Below are 15,750 nucleotides of genomic sequence, written 5' to 3'. Positions count from 1 at the left end.
GATTCGTGAGACGATTTCCGATTTTTCTAGGGGTCCGGGACTTTTCTAAAGTCGATTTTTTCGTTTTTTGCGTTTTTCTCGGCTCCTGGGCCTCCTAGAGCAAAATGGGCCCGGATTTGCGATCACACCGTTTTTCGTCCATATCTTTGGAAATGTCATAGCTAGGACAATTTGGCTGGCGCCCTTGGATTCGTGAGAGGAGTTCCGATTTTTCTAGGGGTCCGCGAATTGTCCACAGTCGTTTTTTTCGTTTTTCGCATTTGTCTCGGCTCCTGGCCCTCCTAGAGCAAAACGGGCCCGGATTTGGGATCACACCGTTTTTCGTCCTTTTCTCTGGAACTATAATATCTAGGGTAATTTGTTCGGCGCCATTGGATTCGTGAGACGATTTCCGATTTTTCTAGGGGTCCGGGAATTTTCTAAAGTCGATTTTTTTCGTTTTTCGCGTTGTTCTCGGCTCCTGGGCCTCCTAGAGCAAAACGGGGCCGGATTTGGGATCACGCCGTTTTTAGCCCCTATCTTTGGAAATATCATAGCTAGAACACTTTGGCTAGCGCCATTGGATTCGTGAGACGATTTCCGATTTTTCTAGAGGTCCGGGAATTTTCTAAAGTCGATTCTTTCGTTTTTCGCGTTTTTCTGGGCTCCTATGCCTCCTAGGGCAAAAAGGGTCTGGATTTTGGAGCCCACCGTTTTACTTCCATATCTTTGGAAATATACTAGTCGACCGTCGAAGCGCATCAGTTCGATTCTTCGGCGCCTGCGCATTAGTCCGATTCCACTCCGCCTGCGCATCAGTCCGAAGCCTCTGCGCGTGCGCATCAGTCCAATTCTTCTGCGAATGCGCGTCAGTCCCATTCTTCGGCGCATGCGCCAGACTCCCCTCCGCCTGCGTATCAGCCCGATGCCTCTGCGCATGCGCGTCAGTCCGATCCTGCTGCTCCTGCGCATCAGTCCGATCCTCCTGCTCCTGCGCATCCGTCCGATGCTTCTGCGTCTGCGCATCATTTCGATTTTTCGGCGCCTGCGCATTAGTCCGATGCCTCTGCGCGTGCTCGTCGGTTCGATTTCTCCGCACCTGCGCATCAGTCCGATTGCTCTCCGCCTGCGCATTAGTCCGACTCCTGTGGCTCCTAGAGTAAAAAAGGCCCGGATTTGGGATCACACCGTTTTCCGTCGATATCTTTGGAACTATAAATTACTAGGGTATATAAAGTACTAGGGTAATTTGTTCGGCGCTATTGGATTCGCGAGACGATTTCCGATTTTTCTAGGGGTCCGGGAATTTTCTAAAGTCGATTTTTTCGTTTTTCGCGTTTTTCTCGGCTCCCGGGCCTCCTAGAGCAAAACGGGCCCGGATTTGGGATCACACGGTTTTTCGTCCCTATCTTTGGAAATATCACAGCTAGGACAATTTGGCTGGCGCCATTGGATTCGCAATACGATTTCCGATTTTTCTACGGGTCCGGGAATTTTCTAAAGTCGATTTTTTCGTTTTTCGCGTTTTTCTCGGCTCCTGAGCCTCCTAGAGCAAAACGGGCCCGGATTTGGGATCATACCGTTTTTCGTCCATATCTTTGGAAATATCATAGCTAGGACAATTTGGCTGCCGCCATTGGATTCGTGAGACGATTTCCGATTTTTCTAGGGGTCCGGGAATTGTCCACAGTCGTTTTTTTCGTTTTTCGCGTTTTTCCCGGCTCCTGGCCCTCCTAGAGCCAAACGGGCCCGGATTTGCGATCACACCGTTTTTCGTCCATATCTTTGGAAATGTCATAGCTAGGGCAATTTGGCTGGCGCCATTGGATTCCTGAGACGATTTTCGATTTTTTTAGGGGTCCGCTAATTGTCCACAGTCGTTTTTTTCGTTTTTCGCATTTGTCTCGGCTCCTGGCCCTCCTAGAGCCAAACGGGCCCGGATTTGGGATCACACCGTTCTTCGCTCATATCTTTGGAAATATCATAGCTAGAACACTTTGGCTAGCGCCATTGGATTCGTGAGACGATTTCCGATTTTTCTAGGGGTCCGGGAATTTTCTAAAGTCGATTTTTTCGTTTTTCGCATTTTTCTCGGCTCCTGGGCCTCCTAGAGCAAAACGGGCCCGGATTTGGGATCACACCGTTTTTCGTCCATATCTTTGGAAATATCATAGCTAGGACAATTTGGCTGGCGCCATTGGATTCGCAATACGATTTCCGATTTTTCTAGCGGTCCGGGAATTTTCTAAAGTCGATTTTTTCGTTTTTCGCGTTTTTCTCGGCTCCTGGGCCTCCTAGAGCAAAACGGGCCCGGATTTGGGATCACACCGTTTTTCGTCCATTTCTTTGGAACTATAATATCTAGGGTAATTTGTTCGGCGGCATTGGATTCGTGAGATGATTTCCGATTTTTCTAGGGGTCCGGGAATTTTCTAAAGTCGATTTTTTCGTTTTTCGCGTTTTTCTGAGCTCCTATGCCTCCTAGGGCAAAAAGGGTCTGGATTTTGGAGCCCACCGTTTTACTTCCATATCTTTGGAAATATACTAGTCACCCGTCGAAGCGCATCAGTTCGATTCTTCGGCGCCTGCGCATTAGTCCGATGCCTCTGCGCGTGCTCGTCGGTTCGATTTCTCCGCACCTGCGCATCAGTCCGATTGCTCTCCGCCTGCACATCAGTCCAACTCCTATGGCTCCTAGAGCAAAAAAGGCCCGGATTTGGAATCACACCGTTTTCCGTCGATATCTTTGGAACTATCATATCTAGGGTAATTTGTTCGGCGCCATTGGATTCGCGAGACGATTTTCGATTTTTTTAGGGGTCCGCTAATTGTCCACAGTCGTTTTTTTCGTTTTTCGCATTTGTCTCGGCTCCTGGCCCTCCTAGAGCCAAACGGGCCCGGATTTGGGATCACACCGTTCTTCGCTCATATCTTTGGAAATATCATAGCTAGAACACTTTGGCTAGCGCCATTGGATTCGTGAGACGATTTCCGATTTTTCTAGGGGTCCGGGAATTTTCTAAAGTCGATTTTTTCGTTTTTCGCATTTTTCTCGGCTCCTGGGCCTCCTAGAGCAAAACGGGCCCGGATTTGGGATCACACCGTTTTTCGTCCATATCTTTGGAAATATCATAGCTAGGACAATTTGGCTGGCGCCATTGGATTCGCAATACGATTTCCGATTTTTCTAGCGGTCCGGGAATTTTCTAAAGTCGATTTTTTCGTTTTTCGCGTTTTTCTCGGCTCCTGGGCCTCCTAGAGCAAAACGGGCCCGGATTTGGGATCACACCGTTTTTCGTCCATTTCTTTGGAACTATAATATCTAGGGTAATTTGTTCGGCGGCATTGGATTCGTGAGATGATTTCCGATTTTTCTAGGGGTCCGGGAATTTTCTAAAGTCGATTTTTTCGTTTTTCGCGTTTTTCTGAGCTCCTATGCCTCCTAGGGCAAAAAGGGTCTGGATTTTGGAGCCCACCGTTTTACTTCCATATCTTTGGAAATATACTAGTCACCCGTCGAAGCGCATCAGTTCGATTCTTCGGCGCCTGCGCATTAGTCCGATGCCTCTGCGCGTGCTCGTCGGTTCGATTTCTCCGCACCTGCGCATCAGTCCGATTGCTCTCCGCCTGCACATCAGTCCAACTCCTATGGCTCCTAGAGCAAAAAAGGCCCGGATTTGGAATCACACCGTTTTCCGTCGATATCTTTGGAACTATCATATCTAGGGTAATTTGTTCGGCGCCATTGGATTCGCGAGACGATTTCCGATTTTTCTAGGGGTCCGGGAATTTTCTAAAGTCGATTTTTTCGTATTTCGCGTTTTTCTCGGCTCCTGGCCCTCCTAGAGCAAAACGGGGCCGGATTTGGGATCACACCGATTTTCGCCAATATCGTTGGAAATATCATAGCTAGAACACTTTGGCTAGCGCCATTGGATTCGTCAGACGATTTCCGATTTTTCTAGGGGTCCGGGAATTTTCTAAAGTCGAGTTTTTCGTTTTTCGCGTTGTTCTCGGCTCCTGGGCCTCCTAGAGCAAAACGGGCCCGGATTTGGGATCATACCGTTTTTCGTCCATATCTTTGGAAATATCATAGCTAGGACAATTTGGCTGCCGCCATTGGATTCGTGAGACGATTTCCGATTTTTCTAGGGGTCCGGGAATTGTCCACAGTCGTTTTTTTCGTTTTTCGCTTTTTTCCCGGCTCCTGGCCCTCCTAGACCAAAACGGGCCCGGATTTGCGATCACACCGTTTTTCGTCCATATCTTTGGAAATGTCATAGCTAGGACAATTTGGCTGGCGCCCTTGGATTCGCGAGAGGAGTTCCGATTTTCCTAGGGGTCCGGGAATTTTCTAAAGTCGATTTTTTCGTTTTTTGCGTTTTTCTCGGCTCCTGGCCCTCCTATAGCAAAACGCGGCCGGATTTGGGATCACACCGTTTTTCGCCAATATCTTTGGAAATATCATAGCTAGGGCAATTTGGCTGGCGCCATTGGATTCCTGAGACGATTTTCGATTTTTCTAGGGGTCCGCTAATTGTCCACAGTCGTTTTTTTCGTTTTTCGCATTTGTCTCGGCTCCTGGCCCTCCTAGAGCCAAACGGGCCCGGATTTGGGATCACACCGTTCTTCGCCCATATCTTTGGAAATATCATAGCTAGAACACTTTGGCTAGCGCCATTGGATTCGTGAGACGATTTCCGATTTTTCTAGGGGTCCGGGAATTTTCTAAAGTCGATTTTTTCGTTTTTCGCGTTTTTCTCGGCTCCTGGGCCTCCTAGAGCAAAACGGGCCCGGATTTGGGATCACACCGTTTTTCGCCAATATCTTTGGAAATATCATAGCTAGGGCAATTTGGCTGGCGCCATTGGATTCCTGAGACGATTTTCGATTTTTCTAGGGGTCCGCTAATTGTCCACAGTCGTTTTTTTCGTTTTTCGCATTTGTCTCGGCTCCTGGCCCTCCTAGAGCCAAACGGGCCCGGATTTGGGATCACACCGTTCTTCGCTCATATCTTTGGAAATATCATAGCTAGAACACTTTGGCTAGCGCCATTGGATTCGTGAGACGATTTCCGATTTTTCTAGGGGTCCGGGAATTTTCTAAAGTCGATTTTTTCGTTTTTCGCGTTTTTCTCGGCTCCTGGGCCTCCTAGAGCAAAACGGGCCCGGATTTGGGATCACACCGTTTTTCGTCCATATCTTTGGAAATATCATAGCTAGGACAATTTGGCTGGCGCCATTGGATTCGCAATACGATTTCCGATTTTTCTAGGGGTCCGGGAATTTTCTAAAGTCGATTTTTTCGTTTTTCGCGTTTTTCTCGGCTCCTGGGCCTCCTAGAGCAAAACGGGCCCGGATTTGGGATCACACCGTTTTTCCTCCATATCTTTGGAAATATCATAGCTAGGACAATTTGGCTGGCGCCATTGGATTCGCAATATGATTTCCGATTTTTCTAGGGGTCCGGGAATTTTCTAAAGTCGATTTTTTCGTTTTTCGCGTTTTTCTCGGCTCCTGGGCCTCCTAGAGCAAAACGGGCCTGGATTTGGGATCACACCGTTCTTCGCCCATATCTTTGGAAATATCATAGCTAGGGCAATTTGGCTGGCGCCATTGGATTCGTGAGACGATTTCCGATTTTTCTAGGGGTTCGCGAATTGTCCACAGTCGTTTTTTTCGTTTTTCGCATTTTTCTCGGCTCCTGGGCCTCTTAGAGCAAAACGGGCCCTGATTTGGGATCACACCGTTTTTAGCCCATATCTTTGGAAATATCATAGCGAGAACACTTTGGCTACCGCCATTGGATTCGTGAGACGATTTCCGATTTTTCTAAGGGTCCGGGACTTTTCTAAAGTCGATTTTTTCGTTTTTCGCGTTTTTCTCGGCTCCTGGGCCTCCTAGAGCAAAACGGGCCCGGATTTGGGATCACACCGTTTTTCGTCCATATCTTTGGAAATATCATAGCTAGGACAATTTGGCTGGCTCCATTGGATTCGTGAGACGATTTCCTATTTTTCTAGGGGTCCGGGAATTTTCTAAAGTCGATTTTTTCGTTTATCGCGTTGTTCTCGGCTCCCGGGCCTCCTAGAGCAAAACGGGCCCGGATTTAGGATCACACGGTTTTTCGTCCCTATCTTTGGAAATATCACAGCTAGGACAATTTGGCTGGCGCCATTCTAATCGCTAGACGATTTCCGATTTTTCTAGGGGTCCGGGAATTTTCTAAAGTCGATTTTTTCGATTTTCGCGTTTTTCTCGGCTCCTGGGCCTCCTAGAGCAAAACGGGCCCGGATTTGGGATCACACCGTTTTTTGTCCATATCTTTGGAAATATCATAGCTAGGATAATTTGGCTGGCGCCATTGGAATCGTGAGACGATTTCCGATTTTTCTAGGGGTCCGCGAATTGCCCGCAGTAGATTTTTTCGTTTTGCGAAAATCACACCGTTTTTTGACCATATCTTTGGAAATATCATAGCTAGGACAATTTGACTGGCCTCATTGGATTCGTGAGACGATTTCCGATTTTTCTAGGGGTCCGCGAATTTTCTAAAGTCGATTTTTTCGTTTTTCGCGTTTTTCTGGGCTCCTATGCCTCCTAGGGCAAAAAGGGTCTGGATTTTGGAGCCCACCGTTTTACTTCCATATCTTTGGAAATATACTAGTCACCCGTCGAAGCGCATCAGTTCGATTCTTCGGCGCCTGCGCATTAGTCCGATGCCTCTGCGCGTGCTCGTCGGTTCGATTTCTCCGCACCTGCGCATCAGTCCGATTGCTCTCCGCTTGCGCATCAGTCCGACTCCTATGGCTCCTGCGCATCAGTCCGGTTCTTCTGCACATGCGCATCAGTGCGACTCCCCTGCGCCTGAGCGTCAGTCCGAGCCTCCTGCTCCTGCGCATCAGTCCGAATCCTCTGGGCCTGCGCATCAATAGGATTTTTCTGCGCATGCCCATCAGTTCGATTGCTCTCCGCCTGCACATCAGTCCAACTCCTGTGGCTCCTAGAGCAAAAAAGGCCCGGATTTGGGATCACACCGTTTTCCGTCGATATGTTTGGAACTATAAATTACTAGGGTATATAAATTACTAGGGTAATTTGTTCGGCGCTATTGGATTCGCGAGACGATTTACGATTTTTCTACGGTTCCGGGACTTTTCTAAAGTTGATTTTTTCGTTTTTCGCGTTTTTCTCGGCTCCTGGGCCTCCTAGAGCCAAACGGGCCCGGATTTGGGATCACACCGTTCATCGTCCATATCTTTGGAAATATCATAGCTAGGGCAATTTGGCTGGCGCCATTTGATTCGTGAGACGATTTCCGATTTTTCTAGGGGTCCGCGAATTGTCCACAGTCGATTTTGTCGTTTTTCGCATTTTTCTCGGCTCGTGGGCCTCCTAGAGCAAAACGGGCCCTGATGTGGGATGACACCGTTTTTAGCCCATATCTTTGGAAATATCATAGCTAGAACACTTTGGCTAGCGCCATTGGATTCGTGAGACGATTTCCGATTTTTCTAGGGGTCCGGGAATTTTCTAAATTCGATTTTTTCGTTTTTCGCGTTTTTCTCGGATCCTGGGCCTCCTAGAGCTAAACGGGCCCGGATTTGGGTTCACACCGTTTTTCGTCCATTTCTTTGGAACTATAATATCTAGGGTAATTTGTTCGGCGGCATTGGATTCGTGAGATGATTTCCGATTTTTCTAGGGGTCCGGGAATTGTCCACAGTCGATTTTTTCGTTTTTCGCGTTTTTCTCGGCTCCTTGGCCTCTTAGAGCCAAACGGGCCCGGATTTGGACTCAGACCGATTTTCACCCATTTCTTTGGAACTATAATATCTAGGGTAATTTGTTCGGCGCCATTGGATTCCTGAGACGATTTCCGATTTTTCTAGGGATCCGGGAATTTTCTAAAGTCGATTTTTTCGTTTATCGCGTTTTTCTCGGCTCCTGGGCCTCCTAGAGCAAAACGGGCCCGGATTTGGGATCACACGGTTTTTCGTCCGTATCTTTGGAAATATCACAGCTAGGACAATTTGGCTGGCGCCATTGGATTCGCAATACGATTTCCGATTTTTCTAGGGGTCCGGGAATTGTCCACAGTCGATTTTTTGGTTCTTCGCGTTTTTCTCGGCTCCTGCGCCTCCTAGAGCCAAACGGGCCTGGATTTGGGATCACACCGTTTTTCGTCCATTTCTTTGGAACTATAATATCTAGGGTAATTTGTTCGGCGGCATTGGATTCCTGAGACGATTTCCGATTTTTCTAGGGATCCGGGAATTTTCTAAAGTCGATTTTTTCGTTTATCGCGTTTTTCTCGGCTCCTGGGCCTCCTAGAGCAAAACGGGCCCGGATTTGGGATCACACCGTTTTTCGTCCATATCTTTGGAAATATCATAGATAGGACAATTTGGCTGGCTCCATTGGATTCGTGAGACGATTTCCTATTTTTCTAGGGGTCCGGGAATTTTCTAAAGTCGATTTTTTCGATTTTCGCGTTTTTCTGGGCTCCTATGCCTCCTAGGGCCAAACGGGCCCGGATTTGGGATCACACCGTTCTTCGCCCGTAACTTTGGAAATATCATAGCTAGGGCAATTTGGCTGGCGCCATTGGATTCGTGAGACGATTTCCGATTTTTCTAGGGGTCCGCGAATTGTCCACAGTCGTTTTTTTCGTTTTTCGCATTTTTCTCGGCTCCTGGGCCTCTTAGAGCAAAACGGGTCCTGATTTGGGATCACACCGTTTTTAGCCCATATCTTTGGAAATATCATAGCGAGAACACTTTGGCTACCGCCATTGGATTCGTGAGACGATTTCCGATTTTTCTAAGGGTCCGGGACTTTTCTAAAGTCGATTTTTTCGTTTTTCGCGTTTTTCTCGGCTCCTGGGCCTCCTAGAGCAAAACGGGCCCGGATTTGGGATCACACGGTTTTTCGTCCCTATCTTTGGAAATATCATAGCTAGGACAATTTGGCTGGCGCCATTGGATTCGTGAGAGGATTTCTGATTTTTCTAGGGGTCCGGGAATTTTCTAAAGTCGATTTTTTGGTTTTTCGCGTTTTTCTCGGCTCCTGGCCCTCCTAGAGCAAAACGGGGCCGGATTTGGGATCACACCGTTTTTCGCCAATATCGTTGGAAATATCATAGCTAGAACACTTTGGCTAGCGCCATTGGATTCGTCAGACGATTTCCGATTTTTCTAGGGGTCCGGGAATTTTCTAAAGTCGAGTTTTTCGTTTTTCGCGTTGTTCTCGGCTCCTGGGCCTCCTAGAGCAAAACGGGCCCGGATTTGGGATCATACCGTTTTTCGTCCATATCTTTGGAAATATCATAGCTAGGACAATTTGGCTGCCGCCATTGGATTCGTGAGACGATTTCCGATTTTTCTAGGGGTCCGGGAATTGTCCACAGTCGTTTTTTTCGTTTTTCGCTTTTTTCCCGGCTCCTGGCCCTCCTAGACCAAAACGGGCCCGGATTTGCGATCACACCGTTTTTCGTCCATATCTTTGGAAATGTCATAGCTAGGACAATTTGGCTGGCGCCCTTGGATTCGCGAGAGGAGTTCCGATTTTCCTAGGGGTCCGGGAATTTTCTAAAGTCGATTTTTTCGTTTTTTGCGTTTTTCTCGGCTCCTGGCCCTCCTATAGCAAAACGCGGCCGGATTTGGGATCACACCGTTTTTCGCCAATATCTTTGGAAATATCATAGCTAGGGCAATTTGGCTGGCGCCATTGGATTCCTGAGACGATTTTCGATTTTTCTAGGGGTCCGCTAATTGTCCACAGTCGTTTTTTTCGTTTTTCGCATTTGTCTCGGCTCCTGGCCCTCCTAGAGCCAAACGGGCCCGGATTTGGGATCACACCGTTCTTCGCCCATATCTTTGGAAATATCATAGCTAGAACACTTTGGCTAGCGCCATTGGATTCGTGAGACGATTTCCGATTTTTCTAGGGGTCCGGGAATTTTCTAAAGTCGATTTTTTCGTTTTTCGCGTTTTTCTCGGCTCCTGGGCCTCCTAGAGCAAAACGGGCCCGGATTTGGGATCACACCGTTTTTCGCCAATATCTTTGGAAATATCATAGCTAGGGCAATTTGGCTGGCGCCATTGGATTCCTGAGACGATTTTCGATTTTTCTAGGGGTCCGCTAATTGTCCACAGTCGTTTTTTTCGTTTTTCGCATTTGTCTCGGCTCCTGGCCCTCCTAGAGCCAAACGGGCCCGGATTTGGGATCACACCGTTCTTCGCTCATATCTTTGGAAATATCATAGCTAGAACACTTTGGCTAGCGCCATTGGATTCGTGAGACGATTTCCGATTTTTCTAGGGGTCCGGGAATTTTCTAAAGTCGATTTTTTCGTTTTTCGCGTTTTTCTCGGCTCCTGGGCCTCCTAGAGCAAAACGGGCCCGGATTTGGGATCACACCGTTTTTCGTCCATATCTTTGGAAATATCATAGCTAGGACAATTTGGCTGGCGCCATTGGATTCGCAATACGATTTCCGATTTTTCTAGGGGTCCGGGAATTTTCTAAAGTCGATTTTTTCGTTTTTCGCGTTTTTCTCGGCTCCTGGGCCTCCTAGAGCAAAACGGGCCCGGATTTGGGATCACACCGTTTTTCCTCCATATCTTTGGAAATATCATAGCTAGGACAATTTGGCTGGCGCCATTGGATTCGCAATATGATTTCCGATTTTTCTAGGGGTCCGGGAATTTTCTAAAGTCGATTTTTTCGTTTTTCGCGTTTTTCTCGGCTCCTGGGCCTCCTAGAGCAAAACGGGCCTGGATTTGGGATCACACCGTTCTTCGCCCATATCTTTGGAAATATCATAGCTAGGGCAATTTGGCTGGCGCCATTGGATTCGTGAGACGATTTCCGATTTTTCTAGGGGTTTGCGAATTGTCCACAGTCGTTTTTTTCGTTTTTCGCATTTTTCTCGGCTCCTGGGCCTCTTAGAGCAAAACGGGCCCTGATTTGGGATCACACCGTTTTTAGCCCATATCTTTGGAAATATCATAGCGAGAACACTTTGGCTACCGCCATTGGATTCGTGAGACGATTTCCGATTTTTCTAAGGGTCCGGGACTTTTCTAAAGTCGATTTTTTCGTTTTTCGCGTTTTTCTCGGCTCCTGGGCCTCCTAGAGCAAAACGGGCCCGGATTTGGGATCACACCGTTTTTCGTCCATATCTTTGGAAATATCATAGCTAGGACAATTTGGCTGGCTCCATTGGATTCGTGAGACGATTTCCTATTTTTCTAGGGGTCCGGGAATTTTCTAAAGTCGATTTTTTCGTTTATCGCGTTGTTCTCGGCTCCCGGGCCTCCTAGAGCAAAACGGGCCCGGATTTAGGATCACACGGTTTTTCGTCCCTATCTTTGGAAATATCACAGCTAGGACAATTTGGCTGGCGCCATTCTAATCGCTAGACGATTTCCGATTTTTCTAGGGGTCCGGGAATTTTCTAAAGTCGATTTTTTCGATTTTCGCGTTTTTCTCGGCTCCTGGGCCTCCTAGAGCAAAACGGGCCCGGATTTGGACTCAGACCGATTTTCACCCATTTCTTTGGAACTATAATATCTAGGGTAATTTGTTCGGCGCCATTGGATTCCTGAGACGATTTCCGATTTTTCTAGGGATCCGGGAATTTTCTAAAGTCGATTTTTTCGTTTATCGCGTTTTTCTCGGCTCCTGGGCCTCCTAGAGCAAAACGGGCCCGGATTTGGGATCACACGGTTTTTCGTCCGTATCTTTGGAAATATCACAGCTAGGACAATTTGGCTGGCGCCATTGGATTCGCAATACGATTTCCGATTTTTCTAGGGGTCCGGGAATTGTCCACAGTCGATTTTTTGGTTCTTCGCGTTTTTCTCGGCTCCTGCGCCTCCTAGAGCCAAACGGGCCTGGATTTGGGATCACACCGTTTTTCGTCCATTTCTTTGGAACTATAATATCTAGGGTAATTTGTTCGGCGGCATTGGATTCCTGAGACGATTTCCGATTTTTCTAGGGATCCGGGAATTTTCTAAAGTCGATTTTTTCGTTTATCGCGTTTTTCTCGGCTCCTGGGCCTCCTAGAGCAAAACGGGCCCGGATTTGGGATCACACCGTTTTTCGTCCATATCTTTGGAAATATCATAGCTAGGACAATTTGGCTGGCTCCATTGGATTCGTGAGACGATTTCCTATTTTTCTAGGGGTCCGGGAATTTTCTAAAGTCGATTTTTTCGATTTTCGCGTTTTTCTGGGCTCCTATGCCTCCTAGGGCCAAACGGGCCCGGATTTGGGATCACACCGTTCTTCGCCCGTAACTTTGGAAATATCATAGCTAGGGCAATTTGGCTGGCGCCATTGGATTCGTGAGACGATTTCCGATTTTTCTAGGGGTCCGCGAATTGTCCACAGTCGTTTTTTTCGTTTTTCGCATTTTTCTCGGCTCCTGGGCCTCTTAGAGCAAAACGGGTCCTGATTTGGGATCACACCGTTTTTAGCCCATATCTTTGGAAATATCATAGCGAGAACACTTTGGCTACCGCCATTGGATTCGTGAGACGATTTCCGATTTTTCTAAGGGTCCGGGACTTTTCTAAAGTCGATTTTTTCGTTTTTCGCGTTTTTCTCGGCTCCTGGGCCTCCTAGAGCAAAACGGGCCCGGATTTGGGATCACACGGTTTTTCGTCCCTATCTTTGGAAATATCATAGCTAGGACAATTTGACTGGCGCCATTGGATTCGTGAGAGGATTTCTGATTTTTCTAGGGGTCCGGGAATTTTCTAAAGTCGATTTTTTGGTTTTTCGCGTTTTTCTCGGCTCCTGGGCCTCCTAGAGCAAAACGGGCCCGGATTTGGGATCACACGGTTTTTCGTCCCTATCTTTGGAAATATCACAGCTAGCACAATTTGGCTGGCGCCATTGGATTCGCAATACGATTTCCGATTTTTCTAGGGGTCCGGGAATTTTCTAAAGTCGATTTTTTCGTTTTTCGCGTTTTTCTCGGCTCCTGGGCCTCCTAGAGCAAAACGGGCCCGGATTTGGACTCAGACCGATTTTCGCCCATTTCTTTGGAACTATAATATCTAGGGTAATTTGTTCGGCGGCATTGGATTCGTGAGATGATTTCCGATTTTTCTAGGGGTCCGGGAATTGTCCACAGTCGATTTTTTGGTTTTTCGCGTTTTTCTCGGCTCCTGGGCCTCCTAGAGCCAAACGGGCCTGGATTTGGGTTCACACCGTTCTTCGCCCATATCTTTGGAAATATCATAGCTAGTGCAATTTGGCTGGCGCCATTGGATTCGTGAGACGATTTCCGATTTTTCTAGGGGTCCGCGAATTGTCCACAGTCGATTTTTTCTTTTTTCGCATTTTTCTCGGCTCCTGGCCCTCCTAGAGCAAAACGGGCCCGGATTTGGGATCACACCGTTTTTCGTCCATTTCTTTGGAACTATCATAGCTAGGATAATTTGGCTGGCGCCATTGGAATCGTGAGACGATTTCCGATTTTTCTAGGGGTCCGCGAATTGCCCACAGTAGATTTTTTCGTTTTGCGAAAATCACACCGTTTTTTGACCATATCTTTGGAAATATGACAGCTAGGACAAATTGACTGGCCTCATTGGATGCGTGAGACGATTTCCGATTTTTCTAGGGGTCCGGGAATTTTCTAAAGTCGATTTTTTCGTTTTTCGCGTTTTTCTCGGCTCCTGGCCCTCCTAGAGCAGAACGGGCCCTCATTTGGGATCACAGCGTTTTTAGCCCATATCTTTGGAAATATCATAGCTAGAACACTTTGGCTAGCGTCATTGGAATCGTGAGACGATTTCCGATTTTTCTAGGGGTCCGCGAATTGCCCACAGTACATTTTTTCGTTTTGCGCGTTTTTCTCGGCTCCTGGCCCTCCTAGAGCAAAACGGGCCCGGATTTGGGATCACACCGTTTTTCGTCCATTTCTTTGGAACTATAATATCTAGGGTAATTTGTTCGGCGGCATTGGATTCGTGAGATGATTTCCGATTTTTCTAGGGGTCCGGGAATTGTCCAAAGTCGATTTTTTCGTTTTTCGCCTTTTTCTCGGCTCCTGGCCCTCCTAGAGGAAAACGGGGGCGGATTTGGGATCACACCGTTTTTCGCCCATATCGTTGGAAATATCATAGCTAGGGCAATTTGGCTGGCGCCATTGGATTCGTGAGAGGATTTCCGATTTTTCTAGGGGTCCGGGAATTTTCTAAAGTCGATTTTTTGGTTTATCGCGTTTTTCTCGGCTCCCGGGCCTCCTAGAGCAAAACGGGCCCGGATTTGGGATCACACGGTTTTTCGTCCCTATCTTTGGAAATATCACAGCTAGGACAATTTGGCTGGCGCCATTGGATTCGTGAGAGGATTTCCGATTTTTCTAGGGGTCCGGGAATTGTCCACAGTCGATTTTTTGGTTTTTCGCGTTTTTCTCGGCTCCTGGGCCTCCTAGAGCCAAACGGGCCTGGATTTGGGATCACACCGTTTTTCGTCCATTTCTTTGGAACTATAATATCTAGGGTAATTTGTTCGGCGGCATTGGATTCGTGAGATGATTTCCGATTTTTCTAGGGGTCCGCGAATTGTCCACAGTCGTTTTTTTCGTTTTTCGCATTTTTCTCGGCTCCTGGGCCTCTTAGAGCAAAACGGGCCCTGATTTGGGATCACACCGTTTTTAGCCCATATCTTTGGAAATATCATAGCGAGAACACTTTGGCTACCGCCATTGGATTCGTGAGACGATTTCCGATTTTTCCAAGGGTCCGGGACTTTTCTAAAGTCGATTTTTTCGTTTTTCGCGTTTTTCTCGGCTCCTGGGCCTCCTAGAGCAAAACGGGCCCGGATTTGGGATCACACCGTTTTTCGTCCATATCTTTGGAAATATCATAGCTAGGACAATTTGGCTGGCTCCATTGGACTCGTGAGACGATTTCCTATTTTTCTAGGGGTCCGGGAATTTTCTAAAGTAGATTTTTTCGTTTTTCGCGTTGTTCTCGGCTCCCGGGCCTCCTAGAGCAAAACGGGCCCGGATTTGGGATCACACGGTTTTTCGTCCCTATCTTTGGAAATATCACAGCTAGGACAATTTGGCTGGCGCCATTGGATTCGCAATACGATTTCCGATTTTTCTAGGGGTCCGGGAATTTTCTAAAGTCGATTTTTTCGTTTTTCGCGTTTTTCTCGGCTCCTGGCCCTCCTAGAGCAGAACGGGCCCTCATTTGGGATCACAGCGTTTTTAGCCCATATCTTTGGAACTATCATAGCTAGAACACTTTGGCTAGCGTCATTGGAATCGTGAGACGATTTCCGATTTTTCTAGGGGTCCGCGAATTGCCCACAGTACATTTTTTCGTTTTGTGCGTTTTTCTCGGCTCCTGGCCCTTCTAGAGCAAAACGGGCCCGGATTTGGGATCACACAGTTTTTCGTCCATTTCTTTGGAACTATAATATCTAGGGTAATTTGTTCGGCGGCATTGGATTCGTGAGATGATTTCCGATTTTTCTAGGGGTCCGGGAATTGTCCACAGTCGATTTTTTCGTTTTTCGCATTTTTCTCGGCTCCTGGCCCTCCTAGAAGAAAACGGGCCCGGATTTGGGATCACACCGTTTTCTGTCCATATCTTTGGAAATATCATAGCTAGGATAATTTGGCTGGCGCCATTGGAATCGCTAGACGATTTCCGATTTTTCTAGGGGTCCGGGAATTTTCTAAAGTCGATTTTTTCGTTTTTTGCGTTTTTCTCTGCTCCCGGCCCTCCTAGAGGAAA

The sequence above is a fragment of the Diachasmimorpha longicaudata genome, chromosome 1 (genome assembly GCF_034640455.1).
Source record: "Diachasmimorpha longicaudata isolate KC_UGA_2023 chromosome 1, iyDiaLong2, whole genome shotgun sequence".
In the NCBI taxonomy this organism is placed as follows: domain Eukaryota; kingdom Metazoa; phylum Arthropoda; class Insecta; order Hymenoptera; family Braconidae; genus Diachasmimorpha; species Diachasmimorpha longicaudata.
This window is presented reverse-complemented; position numbering follows the sequence as displayed.